Below are 22,579 nucleotides of genomic sequence, written 5' to 3'. Positions count from 1 at the left end.
ATTGACATAAAAAAACTATACATATTTAAAGCGCAAACTTTGATACATTTTGTTACATGTATGCATTTGTGAAAGGATCACTACCATCCAAACTTTTGTATCACTAACACCCCAAAGTTTCCCTATGATCCCCTGCAGCTCTTCCACCACACCTGTCCACTTCCCCCTCACCCACCCCTAGCACAACCAGGCAACCACTGTTATGCCTTCTGTCACTATAGATTAGTTAACATTTCCAAGAGGTTTGCATAGACAAACTGTTACAGTATGTACTTAATTTTGTCTGGGATTTTTTGTTTAACATAGTTACTTTAAATGATTGTCCTTTCATAAATTTCACCAGTTTCACAGAGAAGCAGGTCCATGGAGCTCCTCACACTGTCAAACAGAAATGGAATCCCTCTATTTCTTAAGTATGATATCTTTTAGTACTTTGAACGTATTTACAACAGTTGCTTTGAAGATGTATCTGCTCAGTCAGACCTCTAGTCTTCTCACAGGCTGCCCATTACCTGCTTTTTCCCTTGTATATGGATCACATTTTCCTCTGTATGGATCCCAGTTATATACGAATCACTGCTTCTTTGAATGTCTAATAATATTTTTGTCTGAAAGATGGCCATTTAGATGATGTATTATAGTGATTCTGGATGCTGATCTCCCTTGTTCTGTTCAGAACTCCCTACTATTGCTTGCTTGTTTATTTGATTAGGAATTTGGCTGGATTATTTTAGTGATGTCCATTTCCCTGCAATGTGAATTCTCTAATATCACTCCTGGGAAATTGCCGGCAAGGGCCACACTGTCACCCAAGGATGGGAGTGTTTTAGCATAGCTCTCTTTGACTCTTCTGTTTTTTATTGTTAAGGAGTTTTAGTTTCTTGGAATTACACCCAGATGTTAGGCTCCAGTTATTGCCAGCTGATTGCTCTCTTGTTTCTGGCAATGCCCTGCAGTATAGATTGCTCTACCTTCTCCTTATCCATTAAATACAGGTCCCCATTGCAGGGGTAGTTTTTGAAGTTGGTCTTTGAGTTCTGTTCAGAAAACAGAAGGCTTTTTTTGTTTTTTGTTTTTGTATTGTTACCTGTTACTTTCCCTGGTTCTCTCTGATAAAACTAACTGGCCTACATTATTTTGTTACTCACTTGGAGCTACCAGTTTCCCGTTAATTGCTTGCCCTCTGTCATAAGCAGATGCTTTGCAATGTAGTCTTACAAATCAGCCCCTCTATCCCTTCTTGGCTCATCTGACCCAGGCCTTAGGAAGGGAAAGCACCAGGCCACCTATACAGCCACCAGCCCTACAGGAAATGCAGGCACCAAGGAATAACATTGAGTCAAAACTGGTTACTGTGCTACTCACGCAGCTTTTATTGATGCTAGTTCAATCTCAATCACTAACAGTAAATCAATAGGGATAACACTCAGAAACAATCAGTGACGCTATCGCATGAGAGAATTAGCGTATAACCAACCCGAGTCCCAGGAGTCCAGATCAGGTCCGGGTCTGGGAGGCAGCTGGGCGGCTAACGGCTTGCAAGGCAGAGGCACCGGGATGGATTCACTGAGGAGCTCTTCCTCCCGAGGCAGAACATACAGGACATCTCAGGGTGACTCACTCTTCTCATGGGGTGTCCGTGGTCTGAAGTCTTCTGCTTATGTACTCTTTTATGTGATGCAATGCTGCGTCAGCCTCTGATTAACACATATAACACAAAATTATATGTGTTAATCAGAGGCTGCGCATGCTCTGAGAGGGTGGTGTTACCATTCACATAAGCACATGCTGTTTACCATGTTGTGCTGCACATGCTCAAGTGCTCAAGGGACTACATCATCTTGCTGCGTCATTTCTCTACTGTGCACGCTCTAAACAAAGCTGCTTATTTGACAGGACTGATACCAGGTAAATTCAGTCCTGCTCTCCACACTCTCTAAATCCCTGCTGTTTTCAGGAGTTTCCCTAGGCTTAAACTTTCCCATCCTCTACACCTGATAAAATCAGTTCACCTGAGGAGAGCTTTGGAGCTCACTGTTTTCTGTTTTTGTTTTTCTCTGCAGCTTCCCATGGTGAACTCGAGTCACTGTCTCAGAGAGTTGGGAAGAGGACAAAGGACAGTTTTTCTTAGAGTGACTCTTTTGCGTTATGAGCTGGGTGCTGGGTTAGGATGGTAGCCTCTGGTTTTCTTGGTTTTCCTCTACCAGCATGGAACCTCTGCCCGATGAAAAAGCTGGGACAAAGGCCTGTTATTTTCATTCTGCCTTGTCTGAATAGAGCCTCCACCTTATGAGTGAAAGCTGAATGGAAGAAGGAAGCCCTTTACCTCTTGGCTGCATTTGTTTGGAATTTAGCCTCTGCACGCAGAATGTGGGAGGATTAGAAATGCTTGCAAACTTCTTCTAGGTAGATACTCAATGTCTGATGCAAATCTGTGATAAAATAAAGCCCAGTTATTTTGGACACATCTGACCAGAATGGCTCTTCAGTCATGTGAGTTGGGGCTGGGGAAGAGGAAGCGGGTTAAACTCAAGAGTCACAAATGCTCATTGTTTTTACTGAGATTTAATAAATTTTATTGAATATATGTTTTGTTACTTGTTGTATATCCTTAGGACAAATTCCAACAATTTTAAATGACTTATTTTACTGAGATGCATGTTTAGAGAAGTCCTGTTTCCAGAGTTTGACTATTACTTATAAAGCTGCTAAAATATTATTACACAAGTCTTTCATGTGGGGATATACTTCCCCCCACTTGGGTAAATAACTTAGAGTAGAATGGCTGGGTTATTTGGCAGCATTATGTTTAATGTTTTGAAAACAAAAACTGTCAAACTCTTTTCCAAGATGTTTATAACATTTTACATTTTCATCAGAAGGGTATAAGAGTTCTAGCCACTCCATAGTATCTCTCATACTTGGTATAGTAAGTCATTTTAATTTTTGACCTTCTACTAAACATGTAATAGTCTCTCACTGTGACTTTAATTTGATTTTCCTAATTACTAATAATGTTGAACATGTCTTTATGTGCTTATCTGTCATCTGTATATATTTGGCAAAGTATATTTTCAAACCTTTTGTTCATTTTTATTAATTGGGTGTTTGTTTTTTTATTAATGATTTTTTAGAGTTCAGAATATTATTTTTTGTGTGTGTATGTGTGTTTATGTCAGGTAGATTGCTTTTCAATGTGAATTCTTGCATGTATTTCAAAATTTTATTTTAATTGAATTAAATATCCTTTTTCTTTTAAGAGCTGAGTTTAACTCATTTACTCATAAAAAATAAAAGTAATATACAATATTGAGTAGTAAGCACAGGTTATGAGTTTGTACAAAATTACTTGTGATGAAAAGCAACTTTCTCCTGTTCTACCTAACCACTGAATTCTCAGGTCTTTGGAAGATGAAATCACTCTAATTAGTTATGACGTTAGTTGTTCTGAGAGGTACCTCCAAATCTGTAAATATGGATATAGATATAATGTTATTTTTATTGACTTATCTTTCTTCTTGATCTCATCTATTTATACTTTTTATTCTATTCACAGTACTAGCTGAGAATTTATCTAACTTACAAAACATATTAACAAATATTGAAAATTAAATACCTTTTAATTGGCATGGTTTTTATTATAATATAAGATACTTAAACTTCTATTTCTTGATTTCTCAACTTTGTATACTATTTGTGTATGAAATGAAGAGTTTTTTCATCTCTAGACTTCTGTTAATTTCACCTAAAATTGTGTTAATGTTGGAAACATATTTAGCTTCTGGCAAAATGGACAAATGGCTCGTCCTCTCATATTTTCCACCAGCTTCTCAAAATAATGTCTTTTGTAGTTTCTATCAACTGCAAATGATGACTTTCATGTATAGTTATTTGTGATAGGGATAGATGTTTCTGACTGCCTTTCTTTTCTCTTACTGGGAGAATAAGAAATATAAAGTATGTACATTTTTTACTCAAGTACTAATATCTTCCAGTTTCCAGATAGTTTTTTCTGTTGCTTGGGACACATTTTTAAAGAAATCCTTCCTGGAACTTTCTTGAAGGTGATTTTTTTTCCCACCATGTGACCAAGTACTTAACAAAATACACATTTGTTTCCCTGAATTGCATTCTTTAATTGAGTTTTATGCTGTTTCTTCAATTCAAGGTCTTCCTCTTTCTTGATTTACTTATTTACTGGAGTACTTCATCAAATTAAAAAAGTTAATGGAAATTAAGGCAATCCTACCTATTTTGGTTATGAGTAAAAAACAATCTAACTCTTGTTGATGAAACCATAGAAAGGAGATTTATTAGTTCAAAAAATGCCCAGCCCTGGCCAGTGTGGTTCAGTGGTGAAGCATCTTCTCCTGCACAAAAAGGTTGAGGGTTCAATTCCTGGTCAGTCCACGTGTCTGACCTGACCAGGAATTGTGAGTTTGATCCCTGGTCAGCATGCATATGGGAGGCAACCAGTTGATGTTTCTCTCTTTTCCTAAGATCAATAAATGTATTTTTAAAAGTTTTAAAAATAGAAAAGTTTAAGATCTTAATATCATCATAGCTAAGTTACAATTTTTATTTTCATGTCACTGTCACGCTGCCTTTGCTCTGAGGAATCATCCAGAAAGCAGTCTAGCATTTTACACCAGGTTTATTAAAAAAAGAGAAAACTCTCAGACCAATTTAAGGACCCTCTATACTCTCCTGTTTGTGAGGCGCCGTCTCAACACCTTTCTGAACATACATTTTGGTTACGGTACATTTATATATGCAGCAGTTTATTTACATCTCCCTGTTTTCCCCTCACCAGGCCAGTCAATATACCATGCTAGGTCCATCATGAACATTTCTTCTGCGAATGAGCAAAGTCCATTTTTATTTCCTATGGGAGAAGCTGGGACCAGGTTAATTTGCATATGGTCCATTTGCATATGTCAAAAGTCCCAAGGGCAGTTCCACTGCTGCCATGTTTTGACAATCAGGTCCCTTAAATAATCTATATTATGAGAGAAACAAGATGGCGGAAAAGTAAGTGGAAGCTACACTAACTTCCTCCCAGAACTGGTCTGGACTTACAACTTAATTTTGGAGAAATTATCTAAAATAACCAACCAAACACTACCTGGAGAGAAGTCATAACCACGGAGAGACAGAAAAGGCCGCTACATCACAACGTGACCGGTAGGGAGTGCGGAGATGCAGAAGGGCTGGCTGGGCTCACACGGGTGGCAGCTGAGGGGACTGAGAAACAGCTCAGCAGCCAGGGGTTCCCCCTGAGAAGGGCAGGGTCTAAACCCCCAGCTGGTCTCCCCAGCCTACAGCAACAGAGTGGAAAGTAAAATAGTATCCAGCTGTGAAAAGCAAAAAGCCACAGGGTTTCTTGCTAGCCAGAGAGAAACAGCTGGAGAAAACGAGCTCTTAAGCAGATCACATTTGAAAATATTTTGGACCCCACTTACCCTGGGCTCAAGCTGAGAGAAGGCAGAGAGGACTGGAGATGCTTGGGGAGAGTTTGGTGTGGTGGCTTTGAGGGGAGAGCTGGGGAAGAAGCCAACCAGGCCCCAGTGCTGACTCATCCCCACACTACAGGCAGACCATTCCCCTCCAAGTGGCATCAGCCTGAGGGAAAGCAAAAGCCATGACCACAGGAATTAAGCTGCCACACCCATGGTCCTTAAGCCTCACAGCTAATCACAGATTGAATAGATTAACAACTAAAGGAGACAGACAAAGGCAGTAGATCCCTGGAAGTCTCCAACAGGCTGCCTAGGCCCAGACTGGTACAGGATCTGACACCACCAGGGGCAGAGCCAGGAAGTGCAGATCATTCTAAGAAGCACCAACAAACAATAGGAGTCACAAAAATGGGGAGACAGAGAAACAACCCCCCATCGACAGGAAAGGTAAAATCCACAAAAAGAGTGCTAAATGAAAGAAAGGGGAGCTAACTATCAGATATGGAATTCAAAACATGGATTATGGAAAAGCTCAATGAGCTCAGTGGAAACTACAAGGAACTCCAGAAAAACTATGAGGAATTTACTGAGAATTACACCAGCATGAAAAAGGACATAGAAGCTACCAATAAGATCCAGGAGGAAATAAAGAATATGATCTCTGAATTGAAGAACACAATAGAAAGAATTAAAAGCAGGCTAGAGGAAGCAGAAGATCAGATCAGTGAGCTGGAAGACAATTAGGCAAAAACTCCCAGACAGTGCAACAAAACAAAAAAAGGCTGAACAAGACTGAAGAGGCTCTAAGACAGCTGCAGGACAACATGAAATGTAATAATATCCGTATCATAGGAATTCCAGAAGGAGAAGAAGAAGAGCAAGGGATAGAAAACCTCTTTGAAAAACTAATGACAGAAAACTTCCCTAACATGAGGAGAGAAAGAATCATGCAAGTCCAGGAAGCACAGAGGGTCCCAATGAAGATGAACCCCAACAGGCCCACTTCAAGACACATCATAATTAAAATGGCAACATTCAAAGACAAAGAGAGAATCCTAAAAGCAGCAAGAGAGAAACAACTAATAACATACAAGGGAGCTCCAATAAGGCTATCATTAGATTTCTCAGCAGAAACACTACAAGCCAGAAGGGAATGGCAAAAAATATTCCAAGCAATGAAAAACAAAGGCCTACAACCAACAATACTCTACCCAGCAAGACTCTCATTCAAAATGTAAGGTGAAATAAGGAGTTTCCAAGACAAAAGAAGTCTAAAAGAATACATCTCCACCAAACCAGCATTGCAAGAGATGCTAAAGGGTCTGCTTTAAGAAGATGAAGAAACAGAGAGAGACAGAGAGGACCATGAGTACAAAGGGGAAAAATGAGAATGAATAAGTACTGAAAGAAAGAAGGAACTTCTACCATTTGCAACAACAAGGATGGAACTAGAGAGAATTATGCTTAGCGAAATAAACCAGGCAACAAAAGAAAAATACCTTATGCTCTCACCTATTACAGGAAACTAATGAACAACACAAACAAATGAGCAAAATTGAACCAGAGGTATGTAAACAAGGGATAAACTAACAGTAACAAAGGGGTAGATGGGAGGGAGAGAAGTGGGTAAGAAGGGGAAGGGTCTAGTCAAAGAACATGTATAAATGACCCATGGACATGAACAGCTGGGTCGGGACTGAATGTGGGAGAAGGGGGGCAGGGTGCAGGGAAACAAGAGGGGAAAAAAAGTGGGACAACTGTAATGGAAAAACAAATAAAACAAATTTTTAGTGGGGGAAAAATGAAAATATAAAGAATGGAAATGCAAGTTCAGTGAATATTGGAAGGACAAGGATTTTTCTTCACACTGTATATTTTTCTTCCTATCTGATTTCTCCAGAGTTTGACATTCTAAAGAAGTAAATAATGACATAAGTTTCTTTGCATAAAACTAATAAGACCAGTTGTTAATAGAGGTTTTTTTTTTACTAAGACTTTGACTGGAATGTCATGCCTAAGGAGACATGCTTGGGCTCTGGTTGTTACCAAAAAGCCCTGAGGAACTGGGGTTGACTTTCAAAGGTAATAAAAGCCCATGAGATAAAAGGCCTGGTACCCTGGTTGGATGTTCAGTCCATGGCAACCTTTTCAGGAAGGAATGAAGGTTGTTTTCCTGAAAGATGGCTAGAAGGGACCTTAAGGCACAATGGAAAACCAGAAGGACTTGGAAAAGACAGGTGTTTACAGGCAAGGCTGAATGCCAGGTATGTGGTTCTGCTTCTGTGCCCTGAAGGGCAGACTGAAGGTCCCCCTAAATGTTCCTTGGGTTAGTTCCAGCAAAGCGGAACTAAAGATCATAAGTGATCATTTTCTGCTCTTGTTGTGTTTATGCAAATGAACAGGATAAATTAAAAAATGGACTTAATGCAGTCTCTTTAATGACATGGAAGGTAATCCTAGGGAGAAAAATCGCAATTCAAGGAAAATCACAATGCTCGGTGGTAGACTATAAAGTAGTGCAGCTAACCGTCTTTAAAGTTTATCTTCATTTAAAGTTTGTTTTGATTTGAAAATTAAACTATGTGGTATTATCAAAGGTGTTTAATTTACAGGCAAGAAGAATGTCAAATGCCTTGCACCTGGATGTCTTTCTGATAAGACAGTCTTACAGATTTAGAGATTTGTTTGTGGGTTATGTTACATAAATTAACATGTGTTGTCTGTTTTCAAAGGGCATAAGCCCACAATCTCATTACCTGAGTGATTGTCTGTATGTATAGGCCTCACTTAATCCTGTCTGCATCGCTGCCTCCTGAGACTCAATGTTCTGTCTGAAATAAGTGGCTGGGTTGATGAAGAATGGGGTGGTCTGCGGGCTTCACTTTAAAACTGGTTTCTCTTTTCTGTCCTAAAGGCTTGGACAGAAAGAGCCCAGAGGCCTGAGAGGGGAGAAACCTAAAATATTTCCCTCAGCCCAAACTAAGTATAATGGGCAAAAGTGTTTTTGACAGGTGAGATGTACCTGGCACACCTTCCTCCAAAGAAGCCCTTCTTTTCCCTAATGTGGGACGTTGAAAAATTAATATCTGCCTCTTGTCATCTAGTGGTTATAAATTGAATGATGTCCTTTAACTCTGTTGCCAATCTGTTGCCTCCAGAATACAACAAGGATGCCAGCCTCTTCAATCAAGCTCGCCATTGTCCGGGGACAGCCAACCGACCTGGAGTCTGTACGATCCTTCCCCATGTGTGAAGGCCACCCTCCCCTCCACACCCCGACTCTTATTAGGGATTTGTGGCCCCAAGGGTAGGTAGGACGACGACCATGTCCAGCTTGAAGCAGCTAGAGGAGCTTGAGACCTTCACCCATTGTCCTTTATTAGATTATAAAAGGTCTTAAGTCTGAGAAGGAGGGATTGTTATTTTTTATTGTTAAAATAAGTATTTATTTATTTATTTATTTATTTATTTTTTAAAAAAGAAGAATATATAAAAGGGTGAGGCAGGAGAGCTTGTATATATGACCCGTGGGCATGGACTTGGGGGGTGATTGTTGGGGAAGGGGTGTGCTGGGTGGAGGGGAGCAAAGGGGAAAAATTGGAACTGTTGTAACAATATAATCAATAAAATATACTTAAAATAAATAAATAAATAATCTATATTATTATTATGGCTGCTGAAGGATCTAAATTTATATCTTCCATGGTTAAGTCCAGATAAACTTTTTTTTTTCCCAATAGTGACCATGCCACTATATAAAAAAATGTAGTGAGCTGTCCCTCATTACTGAAAGAGTGTCATACCCATTTCTGATCTAATCTGCATGGCCAAATGAAAAAAATCTGTGAGTGTCTCATCACAAACCTATTCTCCGTCATTGAGTGAGGAACTGTGCATTGAATAACCTTATTTGAATCAAACTTGGAAGACAAGTAGTTTCCAAATGAAAACCTCTGTGCTAACTTTAAAACAAGGGAAAAATTAATTCTGAGAATACAATAAATTTCCTTCTCAGGGGGTAAAAGTCCCTTTTGTGTATGTGTTTTCAGTTCTGCTATGGTAATAAATACACCAAAATCTCAGCAAATTTAAACAACATATATTTATTTCTGACTCACATTGCATGAAGGCTGTGGATCAGCTTCAGCTCTGACTCAGCAGCTCAGTATGGCTTCAGATCTTCTCATTCCAAAGCCCCAGGCTGATAGAGTGGACCCTATGATGTGATTCTCACAGCAGACGCTAGGGATACAAGCGTGACGTCAAACCAAATCATATAACAGCATTTGAAGCTTCCAGCTCAGGGCTTGCAAATACCATGTTCATTCACATCCCAACTGCCAAAACTTGTCACCTGGTCAAAGATCTGTGGTCAGTGCCATGGTAACATATGTATAAGCAAAGCACAAGGTCAATTGACAGGGATGTATAATCCTATTAATAGGTGGGAATAAATATTTTTCAGTAATTATGTAATCTACCACAAGAATATATAATTCCAGTTTACAAATTATTTTCCTCCAAATTTTGAAGGTGTTTTATTTTTTGACATCTAGTTTTACTGATGGAAAATATGAAATTGATCTGATTTTTTTTTTTTTTTATAGCACATTTTATTCCCTTTGGATGTTTCCCACAGGCACTCTATCTGGGTTTGGTAAAATTTTCGTTTACTGACTTATCAGATGTCTTGTTTTGCTTCAAGTATACTTATCCTGGGTATTACGTTCTAGACCCCCCGGCGAAAGAGGAACCTTACATTTATTCTACACTCTTAAATGTACATAACTTTAAAACATACATATACAGTACCACAAAATCCTGTGATATAGTGAAAAACCCACGCTAAATAATTAAATATAATATTTTTAAAAATCCCGCGATACAGGGTGGCCACGATAAGTGAACTGCGATATAGAGAGGGACTATTGTATATATTTAAACACTTTTTGTTTTATCATATGTGTATTGTTTATTTTAATTATTTATGTCATTCTTTCTCTTTTATCTTTTCCAGCTTGAATGAGTATAGTCTATTTGTTGTTCTTTTCTAAGAGTGGTTACCTCTATATCTTTAAATAGTATTGCCAATATTTTTCATTTTCTTATTATCAACTACAGAAAATAAATGGTATCTTTTGATTGCCTGCTGTGAAAGGTGAAGGGTACCCTTTCCTGTATGGCCATCTTTCTCAATTTTTGTCACACTGTGGGATATTTTTGTCTCTCTGCTATTTTTCAATATACTGACTTTTTAAGAAATGCTACATTTAAAAAAGATTCTTGTATATTCAAAAATGTCTTTTTTTCTCTTATGTGAATCCTGCCCTTGTTTAAAATATATATTTAATATTTTTCTCCTGAATATTCTTTAGATATTGGTTTCCTGTTCTTAGTACTTTAATGTTATGCTTGAGCCACCTGGGTTTAAAATGAAAATTATATTTTATATGTTTGATACATATAGCAATTTGTGTTTCATTATCAGGGGTTCTGTATTTTATTTTTTCTTGATATATATTACTCTTCATCCACATGGTCAAGATTTGCATCGAAGCAAATAGCTCCTTCTATGCTTCTTAGTCTTTGTCCTAGTCACTTGTCTGGGATTACACCCATTTGATTCTCCCTTTATATTTGTTCTTTTTCCTTTTAGTATAATTTTAATTCTGGAAAACGTGTCAGAATAGGTTTTTTTTTTTAATGTTAGTTTCCCCCATGGTTGGAAAATCAGTCTTGTTTTTGATAATTCCATAAAAATTACATTTCCTATGGATAATGTAAGAATATACCATGGTAATTCCCTGTTACATTGCAAAGGAGATTACAAACTACATAAACACAATCATCATTTTATAAATTATACCAGGAGGATTTAAGAGTGAAGAAGATACATACATGTTATTTTACAATCGACTATCTTATGCTTTGGTTTTGACCACAAATACAGAAATTCAGAAGTCAGTCATGGAGGGAAGTAGGAGTATGGTTATTTGTTACTTTTTTCTCTTGTTACTTGTCTTCAATCATCAATATTTAATACATTTTTAGTTAATTAAAAAGCATGGCATCAGGATGGCTACTCCAAATTTGCATTATGCATCAAAGAATGATGTGCATGTTGTGGAATGGCTTTAACACATTCTATTTTCTCAAATTCTTTCCGCATAGTACAACTTATTCTGAGGACTTTTAAGAGGTTCCCAAAATTTGTTATCTTCCACATTGGAAAATATAATCTCAATTATATAAAAAAGCCAGGAAACTCAGCTGACTCAGTCTGAAGTCACAATTAATCTTCATATTCTCAACAATTGGCTCTGTATTCTATCTCTAACATTTATTAACAAAATAAGAAAAATGGAGTAAGACGTGGTTTAAAAAATGCTTTGTTTCTTGTTGAAGAATTTTAGCTATATATGTGCCAATTCAGTCTCATCAGAAGGAAATTAGCCATATAAAGTTCCATTAGGGAGATTCCATATTTTAAAAACATTTTGGAACACAGACCGGGAACTCTTTCTTATCCTTTAGTATATGGACCTGGACAACCTGGCACATTAAAAAGTTATCCTAAAATTGTTTCTTTTCTCTGTGTTATCAGGCAACCAACCATCCATTGGCTCATGTTAGTGGTCATCCTGGAGAAATCTTTGCACAGCTACAAGCAAGGAAATGAAGTACAGATAACTCAATCTTTCAGTCTCTCTCTCTCTCTTTCTCCCCCCATAGATAGATAGACAGATAATAGATTAAATCTCCAAAAACATAGTTTAAGATTTCAATAATAGAATATTAACCTAGGAATCATTAAAATTACAAATAATATTATAAATGAAGTTTATGCCATATAAAATTATTTAAAGAATTACTTTACTGTAGTATATGGCTTATAAAACTAAAGTTTATAAAAATACAAAAAAACCCAAACTTACCTTTTTCTTTTCATTTTTTGCTTTATTTTACTTTAAAAATAAGGATTGGCTTAGATATTAGGTTTTTTTTTTTAAAATCAAATTTGTTTCTCAGAAAATGACTCTATAAGACAACTTCGTTTACTTTGCTGGGGAAAATAGTATTTTACTAAAGAAGATTATTTGATTCTTACGACTGTTGGAAAATAAATTTGAATTACATGTGAAGATACTTTGGACTATTTCAACATATTTTAACATCACTCTCAGCTTCTTATTTAAATGGTTATGATTCACAGTATAAACATTTATTCAAACATGTTTCAAGATCATTATTTATCTATTCTCCCAAATACTATATATCAAAATTTCTTATGTACTCATGCATTTACAGCAGTCTTCTTGATAGACTTTTTAACAGCAAAACATTGTTGTTGCCAAGAATTTGGATTAATGACTGTTTACTGCACTAGTAATGGAAAATATTAAACAAGGGCAAAATTTTAAGCTTGGGGGTCTGATTAATGCTGCAGAAGTAATTGAACTTTGCTTAAATCAAGCAGTTTTTCTGAAAAGGATAAATAACTGTTCTGTCTTGTACAATACTTTGCTAGTCAACATCAGCATACATATTTTGTACCAGCATGACTATTTTTATTTTTTCTTGTGACATTAATTGTATATTTTTGGGGTTACACAATGAAAAATGAAGTATTTCTTTAGGTATCATAATTTGAATCTATTCCAATATGCTGAGTTCTCACTAATATGAGCAATAGGAAGAGACTGAGAGTATGTTAAGTTTGCATGGTATCTAAAAATCAAAGTGACTTTCTATAGTCGGATGGCTTAAGGGCAGGCTATTATGACAGTGAGCAATGTCTAAAGGGGTGAAAGTTCAGACATGGTCCGGGAAAGGTTTGGTACATAAAAGAAAGATTTAACAATCAATAATCATTTTCAGATTGGGAAAAAAACAGTCAGTGTTAACTTTTTCAAGGACTCAGTTCCAGGGAGTGATAGTTTTCTTTCTGGTTAAGTGGTTTTATGACAGGGTTCTCACTCCTAGTATATCTTTGAAGGGTCAGGTAGAAAATGAGAATAAAAAATAGTCATATGTACATGTCCACTCTGTTCATGAGAGAAGGAAAGAGAGGGAACAAGAGAAAGAGAATGTCTGGGGATTCTTGCAAAGCTAAATGGAAACCTTCATAGGAAACTAGAAACTACCCAAGATGTCAGGTAGAGAAAGAAAGACTAATCCTAGGCCTTTCTTTAATTGAACAGAGGCTGATACTTTTGTTCTGTCCTGCTAAGAACTGACTCAAAAACTAAGAAAGAATAATAAGGTAAAGGCTCATTTGATCATTTTTTAAATTTATTTTTAAGTATATTTTATAGATTATGTTGTTACAGTAGCCCCATTTTTCTTCCCTTTGCTCCCCTCTGTCCAGTACCCTCCTCCCCTCCTGCAGTCCCAACCCCCTTAGTTCAGGTCCATGGGTCATGCATATAAGTTCTTTGGCTTCACCCTTTCCTATATTATCCTTAACTTCCCCCTGTCTATTTTGTACCAAGAAATATGCTTCTTAATTCCTGCACCATTTCCCCATTTCTCCCCCTTCCCCCTCCCAGCTGATAACCCTCCAAATGATTCCCATACCTATGATTCTGTTCCTATTCTGGTTTGCTTAGTTGGGTTTTGTTTTTATTTTTTAGATTCAGTTGTTGATAGTTGTGAGTTTGCTGTCATCTTAATGTTCATAGTTTTGATCTTCTTTTCTTAAGTTTCTTTGACAATTCATATAATAATGGGTTGGTGATGATGAACTCTTTTAGATTTACCTCGTCTCAGAAGTACTTCATCTGCCCTTCCATTCCAAATGATAGCTTTGCTGGATAGAGTTATCTTGCTTGTAGGTTGCCTTTCATCACATTGAATACTGTTTGCAAGTCCTTTCTTGCCTGCAAAGTTTCTTTTGAGAAATCAGCTGATAGTCTTATAGTGACCCATTTGTAGGTAACTCTCTTCTTTTCTCTTGTTGCTTTTAAGATTCTCTCTTCATCTTGAACCTTTGACATTTTAATTATGATGTGTCTTGGTGTGGTCCTTTTTGGGTCTAGCTTGTTCGGGACTCTCTGTGCTTCCTGGATTCATATGTCTGTTTTCTTCAACAAATTTGGGAAGTTTTCCTTCATTATTTTTTCATATAAACTTTCAATTTCTTGCTGTTCTTCTCCTCCTTCAGGCACCCCTATGGTTTGGATGTAGGCATGTTTAAAGTCGTCCCAGAGGTTCCTAAGCCTCTCCTCATTTTTTCAATTCTTGTTTCCTCATTCTGTACTGGTTGACAGTTTTTTTCTTCCTTATATTCCAAATCATTGATTTGAACCCCACATTCCTTCCCTTCACCATTGGTTTTGTGTGGATTTTCCTTTGTTTCATTTAGCATAGCCTTCACTTCTTCCCTTATGTGTTTGCCCTACTTAAGCATATCTGTCAAGTCTGTGAGCATCTTTACCACCAGTGTGCATCTGTTAGGTTGGCTATCTCCTCGCTGCTTAGTTCTCCCACTAGAATCTTGATCTGTTCCCTCTTTTGGGCCATACTTCTTTGTTTCCTCATCTTGACAGGCTCCTGAGTTTGTTTACCTCTGTGTCTTCGGTAGAGCTGTCACACCTGTTACATTGTAAGAGATGGAGACTTAGGGATTTGTCAGTACAGGGTGTGGGGGAGGGGTCTGAGAGGAAACAATGCCACTTGTTCAGCACTAGCCCCCTTTCCAGTCACTTCTCCCACTTCTGTATGGGACTGGCGCCTCTGTAGTTGTTGCCCTGGCTGTTGTTTCCAGAGTGGGTGGGTCTGTGGATGTTCTAGGGCCATGGGTGGCCTTTAAACAAGCAGACTCTGCTGAGAGACTGGCAGTTTCTTTCTCTACCCCAAACCCCACAAGTTTGCACAGTCAAAAGCAATAAGGCTCCAATTTCTCCTAAGCTGCGTGGTCTGGTCTGGTGCTGGGAGCTCTCCCCAGGTGTCCCTCCTGACTTTTTAAAATGCGTGACTGTGCTTTCCACTGGCCTGCCGCTGCCGCCGCTGCTGCCACCACCACACTGCCTCCTCTCCACCCCGGCTCTGCCCTTCCTACCTGTCTGGATGAGTTTTTTTTTTTTTATATCTTTGTTTGTTGGACTCCCATGTAGCTTTATTTTCTGGAACTTCTTGTTGTCTCTAGTTTTGAGGTAGTTGTAGTCATTCTTAGTTGCGAAGAGAGACATTGCGAGTCTGTCTAGGTCTCCATCTTCAATGGAAGTCCTCTACATAAATTTTTAATCACTCTTGTACACCTGAAACTAATATAATATTATTTGTCAACTGTAATTTATAAAAATAATTTAAGAAAAGAAATCACTAAAAATGATCATCAGCACTGAAGTGGAAAATTTGATAAATCCATAAGCTCCTATTGTAATTACTGTACAACATGAGAGAAGTCGTTAGAGATAAAGGTATTAAAGTTCTCAGTTGAGCGACTTAATGTATACTACACAATTTATTAAGAGAAGCACTAAATACCCACTCTTCTTGCTTCAGGAGCATTTCACTCCCTGCCCATATAAAAAAAATATTAAAAAAAATTCTTCTGGGTCTTTCCTTTACCTCTTACTTAACAGACCACCAAAAAATCAGTCACTTATCTAGCAGGTAGAATTAATAAAAGGGGTGCTGAGATTGTATCACTTATCTCTCTCACTCATTTTCTCTCATTCTTGAGACCCATCTCTTGGACTAGTTTCCCATAAGGACCATAAGACCTCTCTGTTGTTATCTTCCATCCAGGAAGCACCACAGTATGATCTATATATGTAAAGCTGTAGTTGTATGATTTCATTGCCTGAGATAAATGTATGGGATATGATATAGGAAAACAACTTTGGCCTTCATCCACAGTGTGTTTCCATATGCCAATTCAGCTTTCTTTTCCCTATATTACTTCTGTGTCTCTACCATAATTGGTTCTGAATTCAGAAGGGAGTAAGTTATGGGTTATCATCTAAACACTAATACACTTTTGTGTGAAAAAGATATGTTGATCACTGCAATGGATTCAAAGGTAATTCAATCTCTGTCTTCTAAATGTTTATGATCTAAATAGAGATAGAGTGTTTATTTGTCTGTTTTTCCTCTTTTATTCATCTTGTTGCTTAGGATGTGTCTTCTGTAAGTGAGTCTATTTGGTCTTTGGGGACATGGGTCATACCCTAGTTTTAGTAAAATATGAAGCTCAAAAGAGCCTGAGTCCTTTATAACTTAAAAAGTCCCCTTTCCTGCCCTAAACACTGCTTATATCTGAACTTTTTAATGAAAAAGTTTTAAATTTCTATCTCTGTAAAGCACAATTTGTATAATTTTTTTTGTTATGCATAGCCAAACTGACTTTTAGAGAATCAGTTATAGACATTTTGAGGTTGATGATGTAAGAGGTAAGATTGAATGATGAGTAGGAATTATATATGATACTAGGTTGATGGGAATAGAGTGTTTCAGATTAGAGGGCCATACATTCTAGAAAGTGAAATGGCTGTTCAGAAATTAAGAAAAAAGTCATCTATTTTTCTGTGAGTGGAGTGTATGTGAAAGGGGACAAAGTCTGGAGGGACTTAAAGCCAGATTAAAATAATAAATAATTCAGTAAATAGAGACTGTTATATAACAGGTTTTGGGGCCAGGAAATAACTCATTATTCTACAATTAAAGAAGATAAATATGGGCCTGGTCAGGTACTAAATTGGTTAGAGTATCGTCCCGATATGTTAAGGTTGCAAATTTGATCATTGGTCAGGGCATATACAAGAATCAACCAATGAATGCATAAATAAGTGGAATGACAAATTGATGCCTGTCTCTCTTAAATAAATAAGTTTAAAAAAAGATAAATTTGAAAGCAATGAGGGGATGGATGGGGAAAGGAAGACTGAACATAAGTATGATGAACAGTCAGGGGGTGGTTGCATAACTCTATGACCATACCAAATACCACTAACTTGTATTACTTTAAAATAGTAAATTATATGGTATGCAGATTATATATCATTAAAGCTGTTAGTTAAAGAAAAACGGGGAGTGATAGACTACACAACAGGAAGAGAGCTCTATTTTGGGCACTGGCAGTGAGAGAGAAAGGTAGAGACATGTGATGTTATGAAATGTCTTGAAAGGGTTGTCTAATCAAATGTCTCCAATCCTTACATTTACCTGCTCTTTATATCTCATTACAATTTCTTCCAGCACATCACTGTTGTTTCTGTTACCATTGATAAACTATTTTAACTCAATGGTTTCTTCTCTGTTGCAAAATGTAAAGCTGTTTGTAGCATTTAACCTTGCTGAACACATAACACTGATTGAAACTCGGTCACTGACCTGGAAGATAATCTACCCTGGGTTTTCCACTAACTTTTTTAGTCATTTTTTATCAGATTCCTGATTAATTACACACATATGAGAGAGAGAGAGAGAGAGAGAGAGAGAGAGAGAGAGAGAGAGAGAGAGAGAGAGAGAAAGATTTGTTTTAAGGAATTGGCTCACACTATTGTGGGGGCTGGCAAGTTTGAAATCCACAGGGCAGATTAGCAGTTGGAGATTCAAGAAAGAGCTGATGTTTAGCTTGAGTCTGAAGGCAATCTGGAGGCAGAATTCAATTTGTTTTCTTTTAAGACCAACTGATTAAAGGAGGCCAATACATATTATGGAGGATAATCTTCTATTCTCAAAGCCTACTGATTTAAATGTTAATCTTATTTTAAAAAATATCTTCACAGAGTTATCTATATTGATGTTTGAGCAAAAATCTGAATTTCACATCCTTGCCAAGTTGACACATGAAATTAACCATCCCAGATTTTTTTGAGTATATTATATTGATTATGTTGTTAAAGTAGTCCCAATTTTCCCCCTTTTCTCCCCTCTGCTCAGTACCTCACTTCCCTCCAGCAACCCTCCCCCCCTTAGTTCATGTCCATGAATCATGCATATAAGTTCTTTGGCTTCACACTTTCCTATATTATTCTTAACTTCCCCCTGTCTATTTTGTACCAACTGATTATGTTTAGTCCCTGCATCATTTCCCCATTTCTCCCCCTTCCCTCTCCCAGCTGATAATCCTCCAAATGATCCCCATACCTATGATTCTGTTCCTATTCTGGTTTGCTTAGTTGGGTTTTGTTTTTATTTTTTATATTTAGTTATTGATAGTTGTGTTTATTGTGATTTTAGTGATCATAATTTTGATCTTCTTTTTCTTAGGTAAGCCCCTTTGACATTTTATATAATAATGGCTTGGTGATGATGAGCTCCTTTAACTTCACCTTGTCTGGGAAGCATTTCATCTGCCTTTCCATTCCAAATGATAGCTTTGCTGGATAGAGTAATCCTGGTGACAGGTTGCCTTTCATCACATTGAATACTGCTTGCCAATCCCTTCCTGCCTGCAAAGTGTCCTCTGAGAAATCAGCTGATAGTCCTATAGTCACCCCTATGTAGGCAATTATCCGCCTCTCTCTTGCTGCCCCAGGACTCTTTTATCTTTCACCTTTGGCATCTCAGTCATGATGCATCCTGGTGTGGTCCCCTCTGGGTCCAGCTCGTCCAGGACCCTCTGTGCTTCCTGGACCTGTATGTCCATCTTCTTCACAAAACTTGGGATATTTTCCTCATTTTTTTCAATTCTTGCTTCCTCCTTCTGCACTGGTTGACTGTATTTTTCTTCCTTATGTTCCAAATTATTGAATTGAACCCTGGTTTCCTTTCCTTCACCATTGGTTTTGTGTGGCTTTTCCTTCATTTCACTTAGCATAGCCTTCACTTCTCTTATCATTTGCCATACTCAAGCATATCTGTCAAGCCTGTGAGCATTTTTATCACCAGTGTTTTGAATTCTGAACCTGTTAGGTTGGCTATCTCCTCATCTGTTAGGTTGGCTATCTCCTCATTGCTTAGTTCTCCCACTAGAACCTTGATCCATTCCCCCTTTTGGGCCCTACTTCTCTCTCTCCTCATTCTGACAGGCTCCTGTGTTTGCTTGCCTCCACATCCCAGGTAGAGCTGTTGTTCCTGTTACATTGTAAGGGGCAGAGCCTTAGGGATTTGTCAATACAGGGTGACCTGTTTCACCACATTGTGGAGCTGTATGTGGGGGAGGGGTCCCAGAGGAAACAATGTCGCCAGCCCAGCACTCGCCCCTTTTCCAGGCACCTCTCCCAGTTCCGTACTGGACTGGTGCCCCTCTAGCTGTTGCCCTGGCTGTTGTTCCCAGAATAGGTGGGTCTGTGGATGTTCTAGAACTGTGGAGGCCCTTTAAACAAGCAGACTCTGCTGAGACTGGCAGTTTCTGCCTCCACCCCAACCCCCACTGGTTTACACAGTCAGAAGCAATGAGGCTTGATTTTCCCCGGTCCTGGGACCCTGAGCTGAGCGGTCCAGAGAGGAGCTGGGAACACTCCCCAGGTGTCCCTCCTGACTTTTTAAAACACGTGACTTCGTTTTCTGCCATGAATTCACTTTCTGCCGGCCTGCCGCTGCTACTGCAGCTGCCACCACCATACCATATCCTCTCTGCCCTGGCTCCGCCTCTCCTAACTGTCTGGGTGAGTATATCTTCTTTATATCTTTGTTTGCTGGACTTAAATGTAGTTTGATTTTCTGGAACTTCTGGTTGTTTCTAGTTTTGAGGTAGTTGTATTCCTTCTTAGTTATGGAGGGAGACGCCACATGTCTGTCTTTGCCTCCTTCTTCGCCAGAAGTCCCCAGATTCTTTTTTAATGAGTGTTTTTTCACCCATCTATCAAACTAACTCTGTTCTAGTTTTCACTCCTTGGTTCCCTTTGTTACCAAAATACTATTAACCTTTTATTCAGAAATAACTTGTACATCGATCACTTTTATTTAGTAATCACTTTTATATTCACATATCTGCTATATTAAAATTGATTTAATGTGCTATCTGCGTTGAAGGGAGAGATAAAGTTAAGGTGTTGATAAGATCATTTTAGAGAGATAAAGAGGTTCAAGGACAAAATGATAGCCAGGTTTGGAGTACAGCAGGATAAATACAGTCATAACCTGCAAGAAGGGAATGGAGTAAAGGCTGATGGGTCAGGTGGTAAGGTCAATAGAACCAGCAGACTAACTTGTCTCTTAAAAACCTCACTAGTAACAAATTAATCAGGAACCACAGAGAAGATGAAAACTGAAGAAAAGGTAATTATTTGGTGACTAAAGATAATTAGGGATCTTATTGGAGTGAGGCATGGATTCATTAAAATAGAGATACCGTGGGGGGAGAGAAATGGCTTCAAAATTAAAAACCAGAAAACAGCAACGTCAGTCACAAAAGAAAAACCATCCAGATCATAATGTTTGGAGCATATACAAGCTGTCAAACCATGCTGCTTATAAGCTATATAAACTTGAGCAAACTAATGAACCAGCACTCCTCCGTGTCCTCATCAATTATATAAAAATATTAAAATTAGGATACATATATATACACATTAAGTACATATGACTTATATAAATAAGTATTAGGTTTTTTAGTAAATATTTAATAAAATAGGATCCCTTAAACGCTTAACACACAGTGGAGAATGGCCTAGTCTACTGGCCATTTGGGATGACGAAATTTTTTATGCAGCCACTTTCTTCCCAGAAGTACAAGTGAAGTTTTCCCCACACTGTCCATATCCTCTCTGGTCCTGAAGCTAAAAACAACTAGTTAAATATTTTAGTAGTCATAGAGATATGTGTCAGGTGCAAAAAACCCTGGGTACTGTGTGGAGTGAGGGGGACCTTCTCTCACCCATGATATTGTTCTTGTCTTGATTTTCAATGTACCAGACTGGGCTGGTTTTTGTATATTTCTCAGATAAGGCTTGATAACATAGAGTAAGAGTTGAGCATATTGATTTGACATCCTACAACAGGATTTCTTAATCCGAAAACTATTGACAGTTTGGGTTCCACAGTTCTTTCTAGGGAAATGGGGGCTGTCCTGTGCATTGTAGGAGGTTTAGCAGCTTCCCAGCCTTTACTAACTAGATGTAAGTAGCAACTTCCTTTAGTGTGCTAACCTAAAATGTCTCCAGACACTTCCAGATGTCTCTGAGTGTAAATGTAAAATCTCTCCTCTTCCTCAGTTCAAAATCACTGCTCTACAACTATTCAAATGCAGCACAAAAACTATCTGCTTGGCCCAGTTTTATGGGTGCTTATATGTATGAATGTAGTGAGTAGAAAGGGTTTTGCCTTTGGTTTGTTTCAAGGATCACTGTCTTTTTCATTGACTGGCTTGGGTAATTATTAAGATCATTAATCTATATAGCTAGTCATAGAGATCATGGGACCGTCTTTATTTTAGTAAAACATTTTTATTAGAAAGAACAAATTAATGCTTTGGATTGCATGAATACTCTCTTGTGTCACAATTAACACCACCATAAATAAGCCTTTAGTGACATTCCCAGAACCATTTATAGTGCTATCTAATGGTAATTGCCAGAATTACAGGAAATTCTTTTTAGGAAACCTCTGGCTATGGTAGGACCAAACAAATCCTATTGTGTTTAATGATGATAAATATCACACTCTGTGATATTTCTCTAATAGAAACACTGGAGGTTTTGGAAGCCCTTTAGAGAAGTGGCAGAGGATGCCCACTGGGTTCACAAATCCTCTGGCTCATTGTCCCTTCTATATTAAGTCCTTGCCCACAAACATCAGCTACTGACACCTCCTAAAACCCTTCAGAGATTTTTATAAAACTGTTTTCAACAAAATAACCTCTAATACAAGAAAATCCTAGCTTTCTAAATTTAAATTCTTTATTTTAGGAGCTTTGAATTTTAAAGTCTAGATTCTTACTGTTATTGGTTATTAACTCTTTTGAAATAATTAAAACCCATCAAAAACTGAAAAGAATGAAAACAATTAATTCTCCTTCTTCAAGACTTGCTTAATGTAAATTCAACACCTGGTTAGTGCTGAAGTGGGAGCAGGATTATTTTTTGTTCTTTAATAACACGAAAAAATGCAGTCACTCCATTACTCTGGTTAAAACACGTTCTCTGACTATTCTTCTTCAAGATAAAAGCCATATGCCTTTCATGGGCTTTCTGTGATATGCCCAGGTTTGCACATCTCCCCTTTACCAC

The sequence above is a fragment of the Furipterus horrens genome, unplaced genomic scaffold (assembly GCF_987537825.1).
Source record: "Furipterus horrens unplaced genomic scaffold, mFurHor1.1.pri manual_scaffold_4, whole genome shotgun sequence".
NCBI classification, from domain to species: Eukaryota; Metazoa; Chordata; class Mammalia; order Chiroptera; family Furipteridae; genus Furipterus; species Furipterus horrens.
This window is presented reverse-complemented; position numbering follows the sequence as displayed.